The 25,297-nt window shown below is 41.7% G+C and overlaps 1 long non-coding RNA gene across 1 annotated transcript; it reads right to left on the bottom strand.

Moving 5' to 3' along the window:
- Positions 1–10,605: 10,605 nt before the first annotated feature.
- On the bottom strand, positions 10,606–23,370 carry LOC147111028 (uncharacterized). Its single transcript, XR_015080028.1, has 3 exons — positions 20,841–23,370; positions 11,469–11,687; positions 10,606–11,168 (listed from the first exon to the last, which is right to left on the bottom strand). It is a non-coding gene; the product is annotated as an uncharacterized LOC147111028 (long non-coding RNA).
- Positions 23,371–25,297: the final 1,927 nt, after the last annotated feature.

The raw sequence follows: 25,297 nt of genomic DNA, 5'->3' as shown, positions 1-25,297 counted from the left end.
ACAACCAGTGTTAGCCCGGGACTATAAAAATGAGAAATGGCAATCTGGAACAATTCGGGCCAGACAAGGACCCCTGATGTACACGGTAGATATTGGTGAAAATGTAATACGACGTCATGCTGACCAACTGGTAGAATCGAGAACAAGGGTCGAACCCATGGTTACGGCAGAGACAACCGTGGAAGAAGTTAGTGAACCTGAAGCATCTACCTCAGAAGTGAATGTACCTGATGATGATGTCCAATCCATAAGAAATCAACTAGATGAGTCACCCCAGCAACGAGAATCAGAGACCCCTGAAAGGCGTTATCCAACTCGGATCAGGAGGCCTCCTCAAAGACTGAATCTTTGAACTGTTTTGCATGAAGTTGTATATATATGTTATTATGTTATGTTAAATGGGGATATACACTGTTAAGCTAAAAAGGGAGGATTGTGGTGTATGTAACCTGTTCCACCTTAAGAGAACTACCTTAAGAGATGTACTACTTTCTCTTGGCTGCTGTATACTGTAATACCGGTGGTGACCACACCGGTATATAAACGTTGTGTAGTGATTTGCTGGGCAGTTCAGCCCTGACCTCCGAATCGTAAAGACCTGTTAAAGTTATTCTTGTTGTCTGTGTCCAGTGATTTATAATAAGTATAACTGGGACACACAGACTCAACACCCTCCACAACCCCAACAGTCCTGCCCAGCACTCATATAATGAAAGCCATGTTACCACCAGGAACATCATCGAGCGGACCATCAACTTATTGAAGCAACGATCCCGCTGCCTTGACCGCTCGGGAGGAGCCCTCCAGTATTCGCCAGAGTGGGTGTCCCATTTCATGGTGGTCTGCTGCATGCACCACAACTTGGCCACCATGAGGGTGCAGCCCTTGCCAGCAGGGATTGTGGGACCACCTCAGGAGGAGGACGAGGCAAGGGAGGGTGAGGAGGAGGACGAGGAGGAAGAGGATGAGAAGGAGGAACAGGAAGGAGGGAGGGGACAGCAAGACAATCGGCCTTCTGAATGGGCTGTCTGTGACCGGCTCATCAGACTCTGATTCACATGAATGAAACCCCAGATCCCCATAGCTCACCACATCCCCATCACAGCATCCTCCTGGGTGCAAAGGTGAAATAAGAGAGACCACAAAATATTCCAAACACCATTTGCACCTGGTGCTAATTCTCTAACCTTTCTACTGATATCGCCCATTTCTTGGCTATAACGAATTTCTAGCCCTTAGAATTTTACGGGCTTACTCACTTCCTTGTTCGCTGTCTGTGAGAATTCTGCCTTTTGATTGGCTGCTTAGACAGCCTGTTGATGTCACAGCAGTTCGAACAAGGGGATCCCCATTATGTTCCAGTGAATTGATTTGGAGGTCGGGAAACCTGAAGTTCTTGACACAGGGATTGCGAGATCCTTGTGTGAAGCATACTGCGGGGCCAGCAGTAAACACTTTCACTTTGCTGCTGACCGCAGATTTGGGGCCAAGAAATAGATTTACTTGGGGTTTTGTTCAGCTAGGTGATGCTGCTTGCCTGATGATCAGTGTTTTTACCAACTGAGGCAGCAAGGAATTAAGTGATACAAACAAGAAATGTCCTAGGGTCTACACTTGATCCATGCTGAGTTAGCTTACCTCAGCCAGATCAGCAGTACTAACACTACAATTGTTCTCAGCGTCCTTGTGACCATGGTGCATTAAAAAAGTCACGCTGGGTGTCTGCTTCTGATTCCCATCCAATTGGACCCGAAACGTCAACTCAAATTTCTCTCCACGGATGTTGCCTGACCTGCTGAGTTTTTCCAGCATTTTCTGTTGTTACCACAAATGTAGACATTGGACAAGAACAGGTTTGGGCTCTGTTGTGATGCCCAACTGTATAGCCTGCTAATGCTTGCTGTCTCAGATGAAACCTGAATTGTAACCTTTCAAATGACATGACTTCAGTGTAAAAGTGCAATTCATATAAATTCATCAATTAAGAATGGCAAAATCCATCATGGTCTGTTACAATAATTTCAAACCAAAGTGTTCAGTATTAAGACCATAACTTATTTATTACTGATATAGGCCTAGAAATTCGGTTCCATAGCGCCTGTTGTTTGGATGCCACAGGTGCTGAGTTGGGACCAAAATGGCTTCCGAGCAGCAAGTGCGGACTTCTGGTGAGGGCCGCGCTGGACGCCATCTTGGTGAGGATGATACAGGGTGGCTGTCAGGAGCCTGCGCTAGAAGTATGGTAAGTAGGCAGATCATGACATCCGCTAATTTGACACCAGCACTGCCATTTTTGTCATCATCACTGGAGCTAACATCCTCTCCTAACCTCACATGATCATGCGTTCAGCAGCAGGAAGTGTAGTGTATGTACCTTGAAGAAGGAACTATATTCTGCAGCCCCTGTATACTGCAGTACCAGTAGTGACCGCCCCTGTATATAAGCCTGTGTAGTAACTTTGTATAGTAGTTCCAGTTTTGTCTCCATTTAGTAAAAACCTGTTATAACCAACTTCTGCAGTCCGTGTCTCAATTACACACGGACGTTACAGGAAGGAAACCCCACCCCTCCCCACCCCCATCACCAGCAATATTTAAAGGGTGACGTAAGAAAACTAATAGGCACTTGATCTGAGTATTAAACAAGGCTTTATTCAACTGTTTTTCAACATGGAGATCTAGTTGTGTCCTTCACTAGTTCCTGTTGAAGAATGTCCTGAGCAAGCTGGGCCCATGCCCGAGTATTTATACACTCCCTGGACAGCGCCACCAGCAGGCCGCCCAGTATTACTTCATGTCATTTCCACATGAATGACAAGATTCATGTCAAAAGGATCATCAATAACTTTCAGGTAACTTGCTTTTTGATTTCTACTGGCTCTGTGTAAGTTTGTGGAAGTGTTTGGAGCTTTCTAGAGTTACTTAAAGTTGGTGAGGTGACAGGGAGTGGTGCAGCAAGTGGAGAAGGCCTTGCTTCTGACTTCAAGGGTTCTGGTCAGACCATTTACTCCCAGTCATGGGTGCTTTAGCTATTATCCCCCTTGGCCTGCAGCATGACAGAGAGATGGAGCAGAGGCAGCAAAGTAGAGGACAAGCTGCTCGCAGAGGGAGGAGGAGAAGGGGGAGAAGGGCTCTCAGCAGGAGGCCTTACCCACCTAGAGTCTTCCGAGAGCAATTCTCTTACCTCAACCTGAGCCAGGAGCAGTGTCTGGAGCATCTGCGATTTACGAAGGAGGTGCTCACAAAACTCTGCCACCTCTTGCGACCACACCTGTAGCCTCACTCCAAGACAAGGACAGCACTGCCAGTGGCTGTGAAGGTGACCGTGACCCTGATATTCTTTGCATCGGATCCTTCCAGGCTGGAGCAGACGACATCTGTAAAATCTCGCAGATCGCCGTCCACTGCTGCATAAGAGAGGTGACAGACGCTCTTTATGCCAGGAGAGGGGACTTCATTGTCTTCTCTCTGACCAGAGAGAAGCAGATGCACCGTGCACATGGGTTTGCCAGGATAGCGGACTTCCCCATGGTGCAGGGGGCAATCGATTGCACATACGTGGCTTTGCGGGCACCATATATAAATGCTGAGTCGTACCGCAACCACAAAGGTTACCACTCACTGAAGGTACAGTTGGTGTGTGACCATGTTCAGCACATCCTGATGGTGAATCCCCAGTATCCTGGCAGCAGTCATGATGCTTTTATTCTGCACCAGTCCGCTGTTCCCTCAGTCTGTGAGCCACCAAAACAAACCAGAGGCTGGCTACTGGGCAACAAAGGCAATCCCTTGACCACCTTGCTCATGACTCTGCACTGCAACCCAACCACACGTGGCCAGCATGTGTACAACGAGAGCCATGCTGCCACATGAAACATCATAGAGGAGACCATTGGCATTCTTAAACAATGCTTCCGTTGCCTGGACCACTCGGGAGGAGCCCTATGGTACTCACCAAAGCGTGTGGCCCGATTCATCATGGTCTGCTGTATGTTCCACAACCTAGTCATCATGAGGATACAGCCATTGCCATCAGGGATACAGCCACCAGCTTAGGAGCAGGAGGAGAAGGAGAAGGAAGAGGAGGAGGAGGAAGAGGTGAAGGAGGCAGAAGAGGAAGTGGAAACGGAAGGAAGGAGGCAACGCAGACAGCACCTTTCTGGCCGGGATATTCAGGAGTGAATCATCCACGTGCGGTACGATTGAATGCAACCCCGATTTCCCATTCAACAGTAGTCCCACGCCTTACTTTCCCTCTGTTACTGACCATCACAGCGTCATCTTGGCCACAATGCGGAAATAAAAGCCACCACAAAGCAAACTTCCCAATCAAATTTTATCCATATTTCTATCCAATATTACATAAAAAATGTAATTAATCAACCTTGTGCATTCCTTAGTGACTGTCTTGCATGTGCCTTTCCCTATCCTAGTGATTGCAGGATGGTATGTTGCCTCCCTGGTGCCAGAGTCAAGGATGTCACTGAGCTGCTGCAGAACATTCTGAGGGGGGAGAGTGAACAGCCAGAGGTCGAGGTCCATATTGGTATCAATGATATTGGTAGAAAGAGGGATGAGGTCCTGCAGGCAGACTTTAGGGAGCTAGGAAAGGGATTAAAAAGCAGGCTCTCAAAGGTAGTATTCTCCAGTTTACTCCCAGTGCCACGAGCTAGTAAGTATAGAAATAGGAGGATAGAGCAGATGAATGCGTTGCTGGAGAGATGACGCAGGAAGGAGGGCTTTTGTTTCCTGGGATATTGGGACCAGTTCTGGGGAAGATGGGACATGTAAAGGACGGATGGGTTGCACCTCAACAGAGCTGGGACTAATATCCTCGCAGGGGGGTCTGCTAGTGCTGTGGGGGAGGATTTAAACAAATTTGGCAGGGGATGGGCACCAGGATGTAGCATTAGAAAGGAGAAACAAGGTGCACAAAGGATTAGGAGGGACAGATAGCACTAGAGTAAGAAATAGTACAGTATTAGGTGGGGCCAGACGAAGAGAGAATACAAGAAGGTCTAAGATAGGTTTACAGTGCATGTGTGTAAATACATGAAGCGTGGTAAATAAGGTTGGTGAGCTGCAGATGCAAATAGTCACATGGGAATATGATGTTGTGACGATAATGAAGACCTGGCTGAAAAAAGGGCAGGCTTGGGTACTAAATATTCCTGGATATAAGATGTTCACAAAAGATAGGGAAGGAAAGAAAGGAGGTGGGGTGGAAGTATTGATTAAAGAGAATATTACAGTGCTGGAGAGAGAGGATGTTCTGGCAGGGTCAAGGACAGAATCTATTTGGTTAGAGTTAAGAAACAATAGAGGTGCCATTACACTACTAGGCGTATTCTATAGGCCACCAACTAGTCAGAAGGATATAGAGGAGCAAATTTGCAGGGAAATTACAGGGAGGTGCAAGAACTATAGAGTAGTGATAATGGGGGACTTCAACTATCCTAATATAGACTGGGATAGTAATAGTGTAAAGGACAGAGAATGGGAAAAATTTCTGAGGTGTGTTCAACAGAACTTTCTTGATCAGTACGTTTCTGGCCCAACGAGGAAGGAGGCATTACTGGATCTGGATCTGGGGAATGAGGTGGGTCAAGTGGAGCAAGTGTCAGTGGGGAAACATTTAGGGAATTGTGATCATAGTATTATAACGTTTAGATAAGCTATGGAAAAGGACAGGGAGCAATCTAGCGTAAAAATACTTAATTGGAGGAAGGCCAATTTCAGTGGGTTGAGAATGGATCTGGCCCAGGTAAATTGGAATCAAAGATTGGCAGGCAAAAATGTAAGCGAGCAATGGGCTGCCTTTAAAGAGAAGGTGGTGCGGGTACATTCCCACAAGGGAGAAAAGTAGGGCAACCAAAGCTCCCTGGATGATGAAAGAGATGGAGAGTAAGATGAAACAGAAAAAACGCGTGTATGACAGATGTCATGTTGAGAATACAAGTGAGAACCAGGCTGAATATAGAAAGTTCAGAGGTGAAGTGAAAAGGGAAATAAGAGGGGCAAAGAGAGAGTATGAGAATAGATTGGCAGCTAACATAAAAGTGAATCCAAAAGTCTTCTATATGCATATAAATAGTAAACGGGTAGTAAGAGGAGGGGTGGGGCCGATTAAGGACCAAAAAGGAGACCTGCGCACGGAGACAGAGGACATGGCTGAGGTACTAAATGAGTACTTTGCACCTGTCTTTACCAAGGAGGAAGATGCTGCCAAAGTCATAGTGAAAGAGGAGGTAGATGAGATACTGGATGGGATAAAAATTGATAAAGAGGAGGTACTAGAAAGGCTGGTGATACTTAAGGTAGATAAGCCACCAGGACAGGATGGGATGCATCCTAGGATGCTAAGGGAAGAAAAGGTGGAAATTGTGGAGGTACTGGCCATAATTTTCTAATCCTCCTTAGATACGGGGGTGGTGCCAGAGGACTGGAGAATTGCAAATGTTACACCTTTGTTCAAAAAAATGTGTAAGGATAAACCCAGCAACTACAGGCCAGTCAGTTTAACCTCGGTAGTGGGGAAGCTTTTAGAAATGATAATCTGAACAAGATTAACAGTCACTTGGACTATTTTCACTAAGGAAAGCCCGCATGGATTTGTTAAAGGCAAATCGTGTTTAACTAACTTGATTGAGTTTTTTAATGAGGTAAAGGAGAGGGTTGATGAGGGTAATGCAGTTGATGTGGTGTACATGGACTTCCAAAAGGCGTTTGATAAAGTGCCACTTATTAGGCTTGCCAGCAAAGTTGAAGCCCATGGAATAAAAGGGACAGTGGCAGCATGGATATGAAATTGACTAAGTGACACAAAACAGAGAGTAGTGGTGAACGGTTGTTTCTCAGACTGGAGGAAGGTACACAGTGGTGTTCCCCAGGGGTCAGTACTAGGATATCTATTAATGACTTGGACTTGGGTGTACAGGGCACAATTTCAAAATTTGCAGATGACACAAAACTTGGAAGTATAGTGAACAGTGAGGAGGATAGTGATAGACTTCAAAAAGGACATAGATATGTTGGTGGAACAAGCGGACACGTGGCAGATGAAATTTAACACAAAAAATTGAGAAGTGATACATTTTGGTAGGAAGAACGAGGAGAGGCAATATAAACTAAAGGGTACAATTCTAAAGGGGGTGCATGAACAGAGAGACCTGGGGGCATATGTGCACAAATCATTGAAGGTGGCAGGGCAGGTTGAGAAAGCAGTTAAAAAAGCATTCGGTATCCTGGGCTTCATAAATAGAGGCATAGAGTACAAAAGCAAGGAGGTTATGATGAACCTTTATAAAACACTGGTTCAGCCTCAACTGGTGTATTGTGTTCAATTCTGGGCACCGCACTTTAGGAAGGAAGTGAAGGCCTTAGAGAGAGTGCAGAAAAGATTTACAAGAACGGTTCCAGGGATGAGGGACTTCAGTTACGTTGGTAGACTAGGGAAGCTGGGGTTGTTCTCCTTAGAGCAGAGAAGGTTGAGAGGAGATTTGATAGAGGTGTTCAAAATCATGAGGGGTCTAGACAGAGTAGATAGAGAGAAACTTTTCCCATTGGCGGAAGGGTCGAGAATCAAAAGATACAAATTTAAGGTGATTGGCAGATGAACCAAAGGCGACATGAGGAAAAACTTTTTTACACAGCGAGTAGTTAGGATCTGGAATGTACTGCCTGAGAGGGTGGTGGAGGCAGATTCAATCGTGGCTTTCAAAAGGAATTTGGATAAGTACCTGAAGGAAAACCATTTGCAGGGCTACTGAGAAAGGGCGGGGGAGTGGGACTAGCTGAAGTGCTCTTGCAGAGAGCCGGCACAGACTCGACGTGCCAAATAGTCTCGTTCTGTGCTGTAACCATTCTATGATTCTATGATTCTAGTGCTCCTACGCAGTGTTACCCCAGTGGCTGCAGCATGGCCGGTGGAAGGCTGCTGACTTTCAGTGGGGGAGACTGCAGATGGCCTCGGATGATGACCACGAGGAGCTCTAGGCCTAGTAGGCCCGATTTCGGACTGCACTATCTCGGCCTGGGCTGGCTGGCTGACAGGCAACAGCAAGGGCACTAGCGGTGTGGCAGTGGTGGGAGGGCGAATGCTGTTATCCTGAGAGAGGACAGCAGGGCTATCCTCCATGGCTGCTTTGCCACTCGCCAGGGGCAGTGCCTCAGCAATCCTAGTAATCTGCTGGAGTGCAGATTGCTGGACTGCTGTGAAACCCTGCAAGTCCCATTCAACACAGGTAATCCCAGCCATGATGGCAGCAGTCTGTGCTTGCATGACTTCAGTCTAAGCTTCCATTGCAGCACTCAGATGTTGGGTGGCTTGTGCTTGTGCTGCAATGGAAGCTGAGACTTCGGCAATCAGTGCGTTAATGGATCATGCAACCCTTCCACGCTGGAAAAGATGGGCTCCAAGCTCTGCCCAAAGCCCTTTGCAAGGCTGGAGCTGGACTCCTCTATGCCCCTTGACATTGCATTTAGGCTTTCTGGCAGGTCTGCCAATGCACCAAGCATTTCATTGTGCATACCCATCAGTGTTCTTCTGTCGGCCACCCCATCGAGGCCTTCATATGAGTCCTGTGCAGCAGAACTCATTTGCAACCTCACCCTCTGGGGAGCTGGCACCTGAGCTACTCTTTCCCTTACCCTGGCTGCAGGCCACTTGTGCCTGGTGTCTCACCACATGCAGGTCCTGCATCTAACCTCTCCTCTAAAGTATGCGGTGTGTCAGTATCTGAGCTGGTGACTGGGAATGTAAAATCGAGGGATGGTGTTTCTTCTTCTTCTTCTTGACTCTCCTCTCCCTCTTGTTCTTCGACCACTGCATGGGCAGGCTGCATTTCTTGGGTTTCTGAAATGAGAAAGGCACAAGGGTAGGGTTGTGTTGAGGGGAGGGTGGGAAAGCAAGAGGTGCATGTTTACACCATGTGCAGATTGTAAATCAGAAGAGATTGTGGGATAAGGGGGAAGTGGGATGTAAGAAGAAGGATAACATATGAGGATACCAGCATCTTGTATTCCTTCAGCCATGCCCCTGCCAAGAATGGCCAGCACTGTCTTCTCCAAGGGGGTTAGATGATGCTGGCGAGCCTGTCCCCCACCTGTTAAGGTCAGCTGTCATCTGTTGTGTGCCACCTTTTCCTGCAAGAGAAAGGGAAGTGTGTCAGTGAGTGCAGTGTAATGTGTTTGGGCAATGTGCCTGACATGGTTGAATAGTTGACAGTGTGTTCAAGCTGTGAGTCTTGCAACAGTGGTAAGTGTGTGCGGGTGAGGTGAAGCTATGAATATGAGGTATGAGCCGTGTTTGGTAGAGATTGTTGGTAGGTGAGTGATGGGGGTGTGCTGCATTGAGCAGTGTGTGAGGCTAGTGGTGCAGATGTGGGATCTGGCATTTGAAGATGAATTCATGGACCTTGACAACTCGTGTGAGGTCATCAAACTTCTTCTTGCACTGAGTCCAGTCCTCGTGGCTATACTGCTGGCATTGACCACAGTGGCTATCTGTTCCCACTGCACTCTCGTTTGTTGCCTGGAGGGCCTCCTGGCCAATGTTCCCTCTATTTTCTTTTGTGTGTGTGGGCCTTTTAACAGGCTGTGCAGCCCATTCAAATTTCCACGCATGCAGTTTTTCTATTCAAAAGCCGGTGTAGCCTGCGTAGGAACCTCTAGACCACTGTGTGGCCATGCGACCGCACAGCTTAACAGAAACATTGCTCCTGGCCCCCTTTAGGAAGAGGACCTCTCTCCTGGAGTTGACCTCCTGGACCAATGCCTCCATTGCTGCATCGGAGAATATTGCAGCCCTTTCTCTGGCCTGTCGAGCCATTACTCACTCTTTTTTCTCTGACAGTAGCCTCCACAAGCACTTCCAGCAGCTGCTGCAGGCAGAATGCAGCTCCACTTTAAGAGGTTCAGACTGCCTTTAAGTAGAGCAGGCGAGCTTTAATTGGAGTTAGTCTCGCACGAACTTGGGGCCCCCACCAAGCATTCAGCCACTCAGCAGTGTGTTCAGCACTCGGCCGAACGCTACAATCATGCAGAGTAGCAGGCAGCCCGAATTTTACAAACTGCCTGCAGTCCTCCGAATGGGCACGGATTCCGACCACAGCGTGATCCCTGCGCCTGTTTTCGGAGGCTACTGAATTTCTAGGCCATAATTTGTAATACAGCACATTTACGAGGTCCCGACATTAACCTTGAAAATGTGAAACATCACTCAGTATAGATTTTCACATTTCGGAGGTGGCGGAAAACTGGCAGTATCAGATTGGCTGCCTGTTATATACCCCACCCAATATTTATTTGCATTGACTTTAATGGCAAAAAAGAAAAAAATAATTGGAATTAAGTGGCTTTTTTATTCATGTATGATCACCTAGATAGGATATTCTAAAAAATTGGAAGTACTGTTTTGACAGGATTTGGACACACCTCAGGAGATAAATTGACATCGGAGTTGCAAGTAAAAATCTGCTATATTCATGTTTTTGCACCAACAGTTTTTTTTAGTTAGACCCAATCAAACAACCTTTCAGCTTACACACTGTAATCGTGCTTTTAAAATTCTGAGCAACATAACTATTAGAATAAATATCAAAAGGCTTTTTATTTGAAAAAAAACACATTCTTTATTTTAGCATCAGTGTTCATTCAGCTTCTGTATTACAACATTCAATTTACCACAGAATGATAGAAATATTACAATAAAAATGGAAATGCTGAAAAGATTTATATAGATTGTACTTTATGGTTTGCAGTTACCCAGTTCTTACTTTTTCAAGTGTCACAGGTGACCAACTTTCTCCACTAAGCTTGGTATGCAGCATGAACAATTCAATACTTTTTTTTTATTTTCATTCATTTTAACAAGAGCAATGGAACAATTTATCAATTCCCTTGTCCAATTAATTCAATAACCTTTTCTCATGATGAAATGCCTGCCTGCCTGTATATGTCTGTGTTTAACAGTTTTGTCTCTTGTAGGAGAGCACTAATACCGGAATTGTTGAGACTTTGTCACACTCCAATGAATAATTTTAATGCTTTATTGAAAATTCACGGAGCCACCTTCAGCATCAGCCCACTGATTAATTGAACTTGTACCATGCCTCTGGGTGGATTCTCGCTCTGCTGTTTCTCATGGCATAGCACAGACAGTGAAACACCTGTGGTACAAAAGCATGTAAAGGTAAGTTTGAGTTGTGACCTTTCACGTGACAAAGACTTCAGTATAAAAATGCAATTCATATAAATTTATGATGTAAGGTGGCAAAATCAATAATGATCTAAGATACAATAATTTGACACTAAAGCGTTCAGTATTAAGACCATAACTGTTATTTATTACCAATAACAGTTTGTTATACAACATATTAACGAGGTCCAAGACATGAATCTTGAAAATGTGCAACGTAACTATAAGACTCAGTATTTATAAAGGCATTGAGAAGAATTGTGTCAGTTACCATGAACTGTGTCTCCATTAATTTGTTCCTTTCTCCAGAAAACTATTGCAGAAAATAGTGATCATTCATAAGGTCAACCCCAGCTCTCCCTGACGTGCAGAAATGAAGTCTTGCAGTAGGGGGATGTAAAGTATGGCTCAAGCATGAATAATAGCCACTTGGACAAGGCATCAAAGGGTGCTTGATGCCCAAGGCATCATATTCCAACAGGGTCGGTGTCTTCAGGAGGAGAAAATTAGAGATTAAGAAAAGCTAACAAAAGCTGTTAATGTCAATGTCGCAAACTGCTGGAAGGTGGAACTAAGAAATATCATTACATTTTCTTCTAAAGCATTCCTGGAAATTACTTTCTGTATTTTATTGGGAGGTTGCAAAAATATTAATGAAATTTAGTGGTTTTTTGATTCATGTATATTCACCAAAATGGGCTAATCTAAAAAATGAAATACATTCCTATCTAAGCTAACATTAACTCCATTGTGATAGTTTCAAATGGTATACTAATTGTATGACATAATGAAGAGGTTGGATTGCTCTTTTTGATGTGTTCATCATAAACCAAGACCTGTCGGCTACTATGTAGCCTAACATAACAAATTTTAATTACAGCAGTTTCAGATTGATGTTCTATTAAAGAGTTACAGTATCTTTGTATTAAATTTTACCACCTAAATGTTAAGTTTATTCATAAATAAATCACCAACATATACATCAGTGTTAATGAAACACCTACAGCCTGATTTATCACGCAATTCATGTCTTCACTACTTCTGCAAGAAGACATATTTTCCCATTTTCATGACTCAGAGTACTGAAGTATTCAGATTTCTTTTCAATTGTATTACAACATTTTTTTACATTTTCACAAGAAAACAAAATATTTAATGGATGAGGAATGCCATTTGACCATCTCAATTCATCCATTCAGAACAACCCCATGTTCCCCCCATTTAAGTTATTCCATGGTTTATTGCCTCCACTATTGTAGCTGGAAGTCCATTCCAAATGTTGATCAATCTCGCTGTGAAGAAACTCCTGATACTTTTTATTGGTTTGAACCTGTGTCTTCTTGTTTTACTCCCACTGTTTAATTTAAAATAATATTCCAGGTCAGTCTTTTCCATACCCTTTACTATTTTATATCCCTTTATAAGATCACCTCTCAGATACATCCTTTCCGGGCTGAAAAACCCAAGGGCTAGAAATTCGGTGCATTTGCGCCTAACGACTTTTCGCCCAGGCGCAGTGCCACTAATGACTCCCACTAAATTCAGCAGTTTAGCGGCAGTAGTAACTGGTAGCGCCCCGCTCTGCTGCGCAGGCAATGACGACGTCATCACCGTGCGCAGCGCCCCATTTTCGCCCCGCCTGCAAAATTGGCCTGCGCCCCCTGAATCTGTGCCGGGTGATGACAGCAACCGATTCAGGGGGCGGTAACGGAGAGGCAGGAGGCTCGCGGGGCGCTAACTAAAGGGGAGGTGGTGGGTGGGCAAAAAAAAATCGTCCGACTTACTTGTCGCGGCCCATTGCGCCTTTGAACGCGGAGTCCATGCCGCGATCTGGGCTGCTAGCACGGGACCCCGCTCCCCGGTGGTCCAGGTAGGACCCCACAGAGTTGTGGACTTGGGCCCTCCCCTTTAATGAGAAGAGCCCTTCCATGGGTCAGTGCTACGTGGCCCAGTGCGTAGCGCTGCAGAACGCACCACCCCGATATTCGAGGTTAGCGCTCTAAGAAGGAAGTGGAGCGCTTGAATTAGCACTCCACCTCCCTCTTGGGGCTCTAAAATTGAAGTTAGTGATCACCAGCGCTAGCGCCCAGGAGATGTTAGCAACCCAAAATGGTCGCTAACAAATTTTTCTCTCCCAAGTCTCTCCAGTCTTTATTCACAAGTCAATACCTGACACTAGGGATCAGACTCTTCTCTGCACCACTTGAATGTCTCCCTTGTTCCTCAACAACCAGATCCAGACACAGTACTGTAGGTATAGTCCAACCAGAGCACTGTACAGTTTCATCACAACTTCCTCTGACTTGTATTCTACTGTTTTGGCTGTGTAGTTCAGCATTTAATTATCGTTGTTGATTGCTCTTTCTCATTGGCTCGGCATGCTGAGCACTGAGTCTACTAAGATTCCTATTTCTCTTTCAACTTCATCTGTAGCTATTTCAACGCCATTCATGAAGTATGTATGTTAACCATTTTTCTTTCCTATATACAATACTGTCCTATATACATTTGTCTGCATTAAATTTCATCTGTGATTGTTTGAACTACCCACATATTTTGATTAACTCGTTCTGTAGCTTCTGATGCCCTCCCAGTTTGCCATCATCTGCAAATTTAACCAATTTGAATTGACTTTCAGAATCCAAAGGGCCAATTTTAACTTTAGGAGGTGGTGAAATTTGGGTTGTAGCAGATTGGCTGCCCATTATACACCCCACCCGGTTTTCCTGTCCCTTGAAGTGAATGGAAAGGAATATTGGGCGCGGTGTATAATTCGCGACTGCCCGTTTTACACCACCGAATGTTAAAACCAGCCCTCAAGTCTTTGATGTAAACTAGCAATAGTAGTGGTCCCAACATTGAGCCCTTGAAATCAAGGAGGTTAGTCAGGCAGGGTCTTCCCCGTTGAAAGCCATGTTAACTGCTGTTTATTCAATTGTTATTGTACAAATAATCTTAAGCGTGCCCCTAACAATCAATTCCATTATTTTACATGGAATTAGATCTGAAGTTGCCTGTGTCTGTATTGTCACTGCTTCCAATCTACTGGTATTTCCCCAGTGTCCACTGACTCCCTCATAATTATTGTCAGTGCCTCGAAAATCTCCTCACTAGTCTCTCTCAACAATATAGGATAAATGCCTTCTAATCCTGGGAATTTATTTATCTGGCATCACCTTGTCCAGGACTTCACTCTCATTTATATTGAAATCTGGAATGATGCCCTGGTGCACTTTTTCAGCAGAGGGTATGTTGCTCATGTCTTCCCTTGTGCATACTTTGAGGAAGTAATCATTCAGAATATTTACTTTATTGTGCTCGTCAGCAATTTCAAGCACATTTGCATCTTTTAATGCTTTCAGCTCTTCTCTGACAATCCTCCTATTGAAAGAAATTCCGTGTACATTCATATCAATGTACTTATCTTGCATGTTCAGCATTATTCGTTTAAAGGTGTTCCATTTGCCTTCCACTGAAATGTTGACAAGTATTCTCCTCCATCCATTTGTTTCAATTCTTCCCTCATCCCTTTGGATTTGACCTTTTTAAAGTTATTAACCTGGCTCCTAATCTTTGGTATAATTGCATCCCGGATCATGTTAAACTTGATCATTCTGTGGTCACTGTCCCCCAGGAGTACTACAACTTCTATTTTCTGTACATTGCCTAAGTTATTTATGTATGTCAAGTCAAGATGAGCACTGCCTCACGTGGCCTCCCTTAAGCACTTAGTCATAAAACAGTCATGCATTATATCTACCAACTATGACGGGTATTCCCAGTTTATATGGGTTGATTGAAGTTTATTAAAATAACTTTCCTATTCGCACACACTCTTCTTACCTCGTCATAGAGTAAACTTTCCTTTCTGTGTTGATCTGGTGATATGTTGCAAACTCCTAGTGGTCGTTTGGATATATTTACAGAAAAGTTTTCTAACCAGAGTAGTTCTTTCTGTGGCTTTCTCCATCCCACAGGATCAACTTTATTAACTCTCAGTTGTCCTTAACATATATGACTACATCACCTCCTTATCTGTCCTTTCTCAAAATTCTATATCCCTGAATATTAATTTCATTTCCATATTCTAGCTTTAGCCATATTTCTGATCATTAGAAATCCAATGAATTAAAAGCAATAACTGAGAAAATATTACTATGAAGAATTAATATCTACTTAGCCTGAGCTTGCTGATCTTATCAATGTATTGGTCCAGCATGTCCAGCATTATTCTTTTAAAGTTGACAAATATTCTCCTCCAATCAATTTTTTCAATTCTTTATCATTTCCCCTGTATTATTATCCTCCATCTAATTTTTCAAATTGCTACTAGTCGCCTTTCTATCGTTCTTCAAATGGAAGTCTGTTCTGCTGAATACTCAACAGCTACTGACACAACTACTGGACTTTGATTGACATGCATGAAGTACACATCAATTGGATAGGGTTCAGTAGCACAGTGGGAATGTTACTGGACTAGTAATCCAGCTAGACCTGGACTAATGATCTGGAGTACATGAGTTCAAATTCAGTTAATTAAATAAATCTGGAATAAAAAGCTAGTATCAGTAATGGTGACCATGAAACTATCGGATTGTTGTAAAAACCCATCTGGTTCACTAATGTCCTTTAGGGAAGGAAATCTGCCGTCCTTACCTGGTCTGGCCTATATGTGACTCCAGACCCACAGCAATGTGGTTGACTCTTAACTGCCCTCTGAAATGGCAGCTTCTCAAGGGCAATAAGGGATGTGCAATAAATGCCAGCCTTGCCAGCAACACCCACATCCTGTGGATACATTTTTTTTTAAATAAGCAGACAGAACATCATGTTTTCTCCATGATGAAGCACGAGAACCAAGACCAAGCAACTCAACTGAGAGCTTTTAATCTCGCACAAATAAAAAGGTGGAAAGACACGGTTAATACTTCTGCTTGCTCTCCAGCAACCCCCTGCTAGAAAATGTACATGGCTGGACATTAAAGCTGAGAAAATCTGTGGGTTGTGAGCCAAGCAGAATCGCTGGGATTGCGCTGGTCAATGCACGCCAATGAGAAGTTTGTGAAGCCAGCAGGAAGGCACTCATTTACATGGGACTGGCAGTTGCCCATACCACCACAAATGTATCTTTGGCACCCATCTGCCCCATACAGCTGGAAAACATGCCATCTGCCCACCATTGGGGGAGAGGTGCCAGGCTCCCCCAAGACCCATCGCACTGCCCAAGCTCATATGTGAAAAATGGAGGGAAGAGAGGTGGAGAGGGAAGAAATCAGATATTAATACACAAATGTCATAATGAGTCAGCTTCACAGAGGCATATGTTTCTTTTAAAAACAGGATGGTGGCATTAATGCTGAGGGTTTTTTTTCTCTCTTTTTGTTTATGTGCACTGTTTATACAGTCAATTGCTGCTTGGTTTAACTGTAGAGTCAGACTGGTAACAATATTGAGCCTGGATTTGTTGATGTGCCTGCGAATACTGAAAGTGAAGTCAACCAATAAAGAATGGACTGCTTCATTTTGGTAGCCGTCTATCATTTTTCACCTTAACATACTTACAAATATGTCAGAAGGCTCCACAATTGAATGAACACCATCACTATTTCTTTTTCTGGTCTCTATTTAAGGAAACACTCTGATACAACAAAGACTACTGGGACTGCAAAACCAGGATTGCATATCTTTCCCAAGTTAAACAATACTTCAAGGTTAATAAATCTGTGCATCAATCAGAAAGCAGTCTTCTGACAAAAGGTGCTGTGAACCTCTTTATAAAATGCTTGAATGTATGTGCGAGTAAGCGATTGCAAATTAACTTTTGTAGCGTTGGAAGTTAAAATATTACAACTTAGTTTGTGATTCTGCACATAAACTTACTGGATGCAGCACTATGATAAATCATTGGTCATTTTCATTATTGTACATCAAACACTAATGATTTTTAGTAACATTGTTAAATATGTGACTAATGCTTGTGTTCTAACTTAAACTCTTTAGTTATAAATAAAAAATAGGGGGGGAAAACTACAGGAAATATTCTTTTGTTATATTATACAAGTTAGGAATTGAAGTAAATTTAAAACCAAAAAACAGAATTTCTATGAGCAAATATTGATAAAAAATGCAATCCTGTAGACTTTATTATCCCAGAGTAATGAATAGTTCAAGGTTCTGCAGAACAGCAAAATTTGTGAAGTCTAATGGTTTCCATGATAAAAATATTTATACCATTGTTGTGTGTGAGTAAAGTACTGAGCTATATTTAGTTACTCAATCGTCTCTCACTGGTATAATTTATTGAACCATTGAAATTAGGATGCTTTGCTAAACTCAGTACAATCCCTTGCACAAGCTCACTATATACTTCAAAAATATTAATAATTTGTCATTTTCTTAATGTACATTTTGCTATCTAACTCCATAACTTGTAATAATAAAACTGTTTTCAAAGTAGAGTTTGGGAAAATTTCCGTTACGGGCAGTTAGTGGTAACACTATATGACAAGATGGATTAAAGTTCCCTGTGGTAATCTGTAGGCTGATGAGTAGTCAGGGAAGTACAAATTTAAACTAGCTTTGTGACAAATTATTAAAACATTAGGCAGATATCTGCTTATATTTTCAAACATTTATCCCTGCTAATGGAATTTTCAAGATGGTAGACAATATTTTCTGGAGAGGGGAAATAGCTACTTTATATGAATCGTTCTTTAATAAACAAAGCATTGACATACTGACAATGAGTAAGGAATTCTCTGGTCAAATTTTCAATTTTGTTAGAAAGCTCAACAGAGGAATTCTCCACATATGCATTTACAATGTCAGCATACTTAACAACCAGATGAATTCTTATCCCAAATTTTTCTTATATATTAATTTACATCAATGGTATAAACAAAATATTTGGTGGCGATTTGCTGTCTGCAGAATTCATCAGCACAATCTTCTCAACTCACTTGTGCATACAGAGCTGATGGGTTATTAATTCCCCTTCACCTATGAAATGAGAGCTGTATTGAACAGCTTCTCATCAAGTATACTCAATTTGCTTCAAGGTGGCCTTCATTTTGTGTGCTGTTTATAAATGGCTGTGGCTCCATTCCAGAAATAAGTTTGAACATAAACGGTCCCTCAGATACTATTTTGCAATTGTTTCATAATTCGGCATTATCAAATCAATAGTGACTACTATAGGCGGCCATTTTGACAAACTTACAGTGGCACTTCCATTATTTGTCATAATGGAAGGCACTTTACCAATACACAATGGAAATTGATGGATAATTGAGTCCCCAAATGTTGGTCTTGCATATATGATTAGGCAATACCCTAGGCACTGGAATGAAAACAATTACAACATAAATAACAAAAGAAGTATTGGGTAGTTCTATTCACCCAAAAAAGGAGACAAAATGCAAATAACAAAAGAAACTACAATGTGGCAATTTCATATGCAAGGCTTTGTCCTGTAAAATTCTGCTGGATAATCAGGATGGCAAATCATAGGAGTAGATGCTCCACATTAATCTGAAGCTAAAACAGAAATAATATATTGAATTCCACTGAGGAAAATATACTTTTGCTTTTGGGGTTTCAGTTAGACTTAATTAAAAGGAATCATGTTTGCCAACAGGTAAATTACTGTAGTCTAATGGGACAAAAAATGATAAATCTTTCTGAAAATGTATAGTGTTTCTATTCAATATAATTGACTACTAACAATCTTTCCAGCTAATCCTGATATTTTGAGACACCATTCATCATCCATGTAGTCTTTAAACAGCAATTTGAGACACTACTCTCAGCAGTAATCATTTATATTATATAAGAAATTAATCATCTAAAGAGAAGTCTTAGTTTTAAGCAATATGAAACAAAAGATGCAATACAGTTACATTAGAAACACCAAACATTGGTTTGGTGGTTAGGAAAAACAGTAATCTAACCTTTCACCTACACAATTGCGTAGTAGAATGCTAGTGAGAGTGAATGCTAGCACACTTACTATGCATAGAATGCCTTCTTTTCCCCAAATGTCTATCCTCTTCTCCTGAAGACACTGATGCATACTAGGATATGACTTCTACAGATACTTCATCCAAATGATCATTCTCCTTATATGAATATAAGATAGCAAGTGCCAACACAGTATTTGACTTTGGCGGGGGGAGGGAAAAGCCGAACCCAATTCTCTTCTTGCTGACATCCCCACCTGTATATTTTACAACAGGAGTCACTGACCAGCAACTAGGAGCAGGAATCCTGGCTGATTTTTCTTCCCCAATCCAGGGACACTGAGATAAATTGCAACAGCCTCCATCACCTTTTGAAAAAGGGTTTCGACCCGAAACGTTGACTCTAATTTCTCTCCACGGATGTTGCCTGACCTGCTGAGTTTTTCCAGCATTTTCTGTTGTTATTTTGAGCCTCCATCACTACCCTAGTTGTAACCATTTAATTTAGCACAGACCAGGGATTAAATGGGGTCTGGTCTGTACAGCTCAGTTTCACATTATGCATGAGAACGCACTTCAAATACTATTACAAACTGGCCACTTTCCTAGCCCTTTCAATCTCCTAACATACCTCTCACCGCCGCCCGCCCGCCCCCCACTGCCCATTGTCACTTTTTCCTGGCTTTCCCCGGCCCTATCTGGGTCTCCTTAAATGATAATGGTGATCACTTCGCACTTTTACATTTTTGTCACAGTCAGTGTATAAAGTACCATTAAATAAAGAAATTGCATTAAAACTGCTGTTTTGCTGTAACTGTATATATAATCAAACTCTAATCAGCTAGGTGACTGGTGGTTTTAATAGTGGATTGAATATGTTGGCCAGCAACTAACTTTTATAGTCTTACTATAAGTTCATATCATTAGGAGATAGTATTTTGACACTTGATTAGTGATTTAATTAACTGAATTAATCACAATACTTGCCAAACTGTATAAAACTATCCAGCTGGGTACAATTAAAATGTTCATTTTATCTAGCATATTCAAAGGCAGGTGGCTGCTTTAGATACCTTTACTACCTTTAATGAGGAGAACTACAAGGTTAAATAATGAAGATGACAGTATCCTTACCACTTTGACCAATATATACAATCTCCCAAAAAGATACATCAAACATTAAACATTTGTAACTACCTCCATTACACAATTCAGCCTATACATGAAATTAAATTCATTTTAAATAAAACATTTCGTTAGTGCATACAAGTTGTTGAATTCAAGATTATTTTCAAAGTAGACATTCAGATAGAACTGTGAATGATGCATGTTACGAGTTCTGTGGAGTAGATCTAATCAGTAATGCATAGGCAAATACATAGTTGCTGAAGTGTGTAAAATTTTCATTTCTATCAACTATTTTCACATTTGGTTGTATATATAAAAAAACAAATTAAAAAAGTTAAGCCAAAAAACCATTAAACCGTAACTTTAGCATATGACAAATATGAAAGGAATGTATCTTCCAAAGTAATCTTCACCCTTAAGAAATTAAAGGAGTCTTGTCACCTCCATAGGGGTTTTCAGGGCAGATTGCTGCCAAGCACGGCTCATTCTGAAGTATCTCCTATTGCGTTTACAGTAAGTTGAATTAACAGCGTAATTTTTTTAATTATATTCCTCACCAATTTTCTCCCCTCCCTTCCTGATGTCATTGTCACTTCGCTCAGGTACAGTTCCATGATTATCCTCCGGTACTTCACCCAAGTGTCTATTATTCATGTGTGAGCTCCGACAGTGTCAGCAGGTTATTTGAAGTAGGCTGCATCACAGCTGAGTCCGAATCTGTCATCATCCGATGTCTACACATGCATGCAATTTCCAGTAAGGGTTACTGGATAGTGATTAGGATCGGGAACCTTTGTTAATTTTCCCCTCTTTAGCCCAGGGGTAATAATCCTTCACCACCAAAAATCAGTTCACTCAGCAAAGACTGCACAGCGGGAATCAAACCAGGGATCCTCCTCTCTGTGCATGGGGCAGCTGCACACTTGAAAATCTTACTAAGCCATCGTGAATTTCAAAATTTAAATACAGCTTTTGTTCATCTTGATTTTAATTACAAATAAGAAAAAAAACCTGTAGCAGCAGACATTGTTATGGCACCAATTGGACCATTGTTTACACCTCAATTTATATTAAGAAGCAAGGTAAAGTGTCTTTCAATAGTTTATCTTCACAACCCTGCATTTTAATCTAAGGATTCCAGGAATTTCAATTACTTTCAATGGGATTAATCAGAAGAATAAAGAGAATGTCCATCATCCATGGTATTCTCTGCTTGTTTAATTTTTGCATTTTGGACCAATTACATATTTTTCTACTAGAACGTATGGATAACTAGCGCCACTGAGAAAAGATAGTTCTTGTATAAAGTTCTCCTACCTATGAAATCAACCTCATTTAGAGTTTTGCCAGACACACATGATGGAGTATGTTATGTTGAAAAACAGCATCATGCCACTATGGTAAATATAATGCACAACAATTTTCTCTCCCCAAGTGAAAAAAAGAGGTTTGCCAAACACGTTACTGTGAACGCAATGCTTCGCTACATAAAATGCGTCCTTATCTATGGATCGATTGATGTTGCTGGATGAATACAGGAAACTCAATGTTACATGGAGCTTGTGGAAAGCTGGAGGAGAAAAAGGTGTTTCAGGGGGTTCCTGATTCCGAGCTCATGGTTAAGAGAGTGGATTTTTCTTCCTCTTACCCGGTCCTTTAAAGTTAAGCAGGATGATCAATCAAATCAATCTTCAAATAAATGTGATTGGGTTTTATCATTTTTAATTCCTCAGTCCTCAAATCTTTTTTTAGAGGCTTGGTTAGTTCAGGAATTAGAACATTTCAGGAGAATGGGACTTCATTTTTGGTTTAAGTGATGTAGAGTAATTTTTCCTTTCAAAATACCTTATGTATGAAATCTAAAATAATATATGAAATATTTTAGATTTGGGTGGGTTAAAGACACCTAATATGATTGCAAAATATCAAAAATGTTAACAGCCATTTCCAGCAGACTTTCTAGAATGTCAGTCAATGTGATTAGGAAAAGAACATTTATATTGAGTTGCAGTGACAGCATTGCAAAATGCCTTCTGGCTTTCGATTGACAATAGGAAACTGCAAATAAATGAATTAGTGTACAAATCCAGTATTCTATTATATGCCATGGTTTGCAACAGTTGCAAGTGCCCATAGTTCTATGGAGTTTTTAAGTTCCCTGCTATAGGACTAAGGCACTAACACTTCTCAAAGCTATCTGCACTTTTTGCAAATTCTAGTAAATTGGAATAAAATTAGATTAACCATTGATTATTTCTTAACATTAATGGCAGCTCAGCTACATATAAATTAAGCGTAGAAAATGCTGTAACTGCACAGCAAGTCAGTCATCGTCTGAAGGAGAAAGATAGGTTAATGTTACAGGTGGGACCATTCATCAGAACATTAACCTGTATTTTTACTTTCAGATGCTGACTGACCAGCTATGCATTTCCAGCATTTTCTCTTTTTACTTCAGATTTTACTGTTTTTCTTTTCATCTCTATAAATTAGTCTGCAATCCCATAATAGAAAAATCAAAAAAACAGCAAAGACTGGTGAGCAGTAACAGTTATTACAAAACATCTCGACAGGAAACAATTCCTTATTACTGTAGTCAAAATATGTTTCCCTATACAGTAATAGTATGTGAAAGAAGTCTTGGTGAGTGGCATCTTCAAGACTCTAAATTACGTATTGATGTTTTGTTGAAGGTTGATGAAGATTGCTCCAATATAAGGAGATTAAAACTTAGGGAAAATAAATAGCTATTATTCCAGTGTAATCCAGAACATTCAACACAGATGTTACCAAATCTATAACATTCAGTACTGGGAAATACTTTGCGATATAGTCTGCTTGTTTTACAACAGATGTACAATGTTTAAGCTGAAATCCCTGGTGTGCCAATCCTCAGGCAGTGGAAGGATTGCCAGTGTAGCATCATTGTTTCGGATCTGTCCCAGGCACCATTACCGCACAGATGCAGCATTTGTACAGAGATATTTGGCATAGGTGGAATTGCTCTGATCCCTACATACGTTGCAATGGGCTTGAAGGACTAATCTGTAAAACAGTGAAAAGGAAACAATGAAAGTGAGAGGAAGCATTTGAGCAGATCTTATAATGGACTAATTGTAAACTTCTTAAGCAAAGACAAATGAGCAGCTCCTTCACTGCAATAACTAAGCTCCCAATGGAGACACTGCTTATCCAGCAGAGAAAGCACACAAAGGGTAGACTGTGAATCAGTGGCAGGGTACCTACTCTGGTCCCTGGTCCGAGTTTCTCACAGCCGGCTCTGACCCTTATATTGTTACAGAATTCATATGGACTGCTTGTCACAGTTTGATAAAAAGAAAATAGTTCATTAATACATGGAAAGCAGGTTATCACATCACTACAGTCTAGGCAACACGCCATGCTGGAAACCATTTCAATAATATGCATAATTAAGCCTGTTTCAGCAGGCTTCACTCCATACACAATTAAGCAAGGTAGTTTAAACTGCATAACTGTTACACTACAGATGCTAAATAAGGATCCAGGATTATAGTTGTGTCTTTTCCCTGCAGCCCGTAGAAAGGGAGCCTAAACCAACAGCCACAGAAAACCTGGCCAGCAAAACCTTATACTGTCTCCTGGCTGCAGTAGCAAAGAACAGACTGATGCTACATTGACATTACACAGACCTGCTTCAGATGTCTTTAATGAATTTCTATCAGCAGCAAAACCTCAGAACTCAAGCCAAATATCCCATCCCTTGCTGTGCCTCAAGCTCGCCAGCTGTCCAGTCTGGACTTGACAAAAATTCAAGAACATTCAGGAATTAATTTCATTTAAAACACATAGCAGTAATCTCAGGAAGCCCTTTAAAAACAATGATGCCATTGCACTCTGACTATAACTGTTGTAATGCAGACTTAACTACAAAAAATGTACACTCAAAAAATAGTTATTGAGAAAAACCATATAGAGGATTTGCAGCTTTGACTTCCTTTATTCCAGCTGATATGCCTCCACAAAGTTGTTTGGACTTAGGGTCCTAATACCACACTAGCAGAATAATGGCAATCAACATTTATTGTTCACAGGCACTAAGCAAACCAATTTCTGTGCCCCTATTGATGCTGTCAAATTAGAACTGGACACATTGAAAAGAAGTCAGTACATTGAGCTTCAGTAAAGCAATTCACTGTTCAGATTCACAAGTCAGTGGTGGGCATTTAACCTCTTCCCTCAAAAAGCCCTCCATTCAGGGACTGTGAATCTCCATAAGGTTGTAGTAAATGAAAATGGATATCGACACCTAGCAGGTGGTAGCAAAATCTAACAAACTCTTTGTGCATACAAGCTAAACCTGGGCTCTGCTGGGATATGAACCTATGGCCAGAAATGTGATCAGAGTCGGTAAGCACCATAATGCTTCATTGTGGTACAGTATCCGAGACGTGCACCTGTTTCCACAAAATATTAACCATTTCCTATCATTAGTTCCTCCCAGGTTCTAAATTCGCCACAATTTCGCTGCTTGAGCCATTATTTTGACTTTGGCTCATGAACCCTTATTAACTATGAAGGTAATATTTCAGGCACAGCTGCAGCAATGAACATTATCATTGTTTATGATGCAGTCTCCTCTACACTGGGGAGACCAAACGCAGATGGGGTGGTCGCTTTGCAGAACACCTCTGGTCAGTCCGTAAGCGTGACCCTGAGCTTTCGGTTGCTTGTCACTTTAATTCTCTACCCTACTCCCACTCTTACCTCTCCGTCCTTGGCCTCCTGCTCAATGGAAGCTTGAGGAACAGCACCTCATCTTTCGATTAGGCACTTTACAGCCTTCTGGACTCAACATTGAGTTCAACAATTTCAGATCATAACCATTGCTCCCATTTTTTCGGCCAGCTGTTGCTGATGATTCTATTGCTATTGCCATTTAAAGCTCTTAAAACCCATCTTTTGTTCCTTTACTTGTCCCATTACCATCCCCTTTTGCCTCGCACCATCATTCCTTTTGTTATTTAATCTCTCC

Source organism: Somniosus microcephalus, chromosome 11 (assembly GCF_052327205.1).
Source record: "Somniosus microcephalus isolate GS21.2 chromosome 11, FLI_Smic_1.0, whole genome shotgun sequence".
NCBI classification, from domain to species: Eukaryota; Metazoa; Chordata; class Chondrichthyes; order Squaliformes; family Somniosidae; genus Somniosus; species Somniosus microcephalus.
Note: the sequence above shows the minus strand (reverse complement) of the source record. Positions and strands in the feature narration are given on the sequence as shown.